The sequence below is a fragment of the Hylobates moloch genome, unplaced genomic scaffold, assembly GCF_009828535.3.
Source record: "Hylobates moloch isolate HMO894 unplaced genomic scaffold, HMol_V3 SCAFFOLD_11, whole genome shotgun sequence".
Classification (NCBI taxonomy): domain Eukaryota; kingdom Metazoa; phylum Chordata; class Mammalia; order Primates; family Hylobatidae; genus Hylobates; species Hylobates moloch.
This window is the reverse complement of record NW_026652286.1, coordinates 81,703,895-81,705,547: the sequence shown is the minus strand read 5'-3', so window position 1 is coordinate 81,705,547 and position 1,653 is coordinate 81,703,895. Positions and strand designations below refer to the sequence as shown.

At 46.2% G+C, this 1,653-nt stretch overlaps 1 pseudogene; it reads left to right on the top strand.

Moving 5' to 3' along the window:
- Positions 1-240: 240 nt before the first annotated feature.
- On the top strand, positions 241-349 carry LOC116477595 (5S ribosomal RNA; annotated as a pseudogene).
- The last annotated feature ends 1,304 nt before the right edge of the window (positions 350-1,653 follow it).

Sequence of the window (1,653 nt, the reverse complement as noted above, 5' to 3'; positions counted from 1 at the left end):
TCCCTGGTTCCAGCAATTCCCCTGCTCCAGCCTCCCGAGTAGCTGGGATTATAAGTACATGCCACCTCGCCTGGCTAATTTTTTTGTATTCTTAGTAGAGACAGGGTTTCACCACTTCGGCCAGACCGGTCTTCAACTCCTGACCTTAGTCAATCTGCCTGCCTTGGCCTCCCAAAGTGCTGGGATTACAGACATGAGCCACTGCGCCCGGCCAGGAGACACTCTTAAGACAGAACACTTGTCTAAGGCTATACCACCCTGAACACACCTGATCTCAGAAGTTAAGCAGGGTTGGGCCTGTCTAGTACTTGGATGGGAGACTGCCTGGGAATATCAGGTGCTATGGCCTTTAAAATAAATTATAAAAGACAAAGAACACTAGAAATTGCTCTACCCCCATTCCCCTTTTGTCCTTGAGTGCAGTTAATGGAATTTGAGGCAGCCAGTTCAATAGCAGAGTTAGGCCTGGCATTAACAATTCACAGCTGGAAACCTCATAAACACACTAGTAAGGTTCACATGGAATTTAGGTACCTTTGTAGAAGCACAGCAAGAGGAACAAAAAAAAATTGTTCCTGGGACTCTACCTGTTTCAAGGTAAGCCTTCACTAAGATTCAAAGATTCTCTTTTGATGATTAAATCCCTCTCTCAGCCTTCCCTGCGATACTAAGACAAGCCACAGCCTTGTTCAAGGTCAGCTGTTTTTGACCTCTCAGCTGGGCATCTTTAAGGCCCGAGCAGCAGCCCCCTTATACACAGCCCTGTCTCTATAGAAAACCACACTTTCCTGTATAAAAATATCCTTTTGCCTGTAGGCCAAGCCACCATAATCTGCAGTGAGCCACCAAGATCATTTTCCCATGTGGTTCCCTTCATTAAGCCCAGGGCCTAAGCCACTTACAAGGCCAGGCCTACTAGAAGCCAACTACACAGCAGCAAAAACTAGCCACACAGCCAAATACAGGTCACTGCAGACTGACAGGGTGAAAAGCCACCAGCCTAGGCTGTATCCGTTATTTTGATCCCCAAACTGGACACGTTATCTCCTTTCCGAGGTCCCCAGTTCATGTACCAGTGTTAAGAGTTTGGGGAATCAATAAATTATCACATTTTTTTTAGTAAAGTTCAGAACTGACTAAAGAGATAGACATAGTGATCAGGCAGATGGAGATTAAAATATTATCTTGATTACTGGTGAAGCCGTTTGCAGAATGTAGCTTAGGTTACCACCAAGGAGATTCTCTAACATGTAACCCTGGAATTAAACTGAAGTAATTGCAGCGGCAGAGGCTTTAAGCTTACCTGTCACTGCATGGCAGAGGGAAGATTAAATTACAGCCAAAATGCCACTTCTCCTTCTCTCAAAAGGAGTGCATGAGGGGGCAGAAGGAGGCCGGGAATGCTACCCTAGGTAATCTGTCCACAAGGAAATAGGAGGAATGTTCCCTCCTAGCAGCTTCCTCTGCCTACACTTCTTATGTTTGGCCAAACGCGGCTATCAGTCTCAGCTCCACATCACTGCCTTGTACCTGCACCCATCAGATAGAGAATGCCCCTAACTGAGTTCATCTCATTCATCTCTGTTTGGACAGAGCCTCATTGCAGAACATGTCACAAGCCACTTGTCAGACTTTGGATTCTCACCCTGGGCT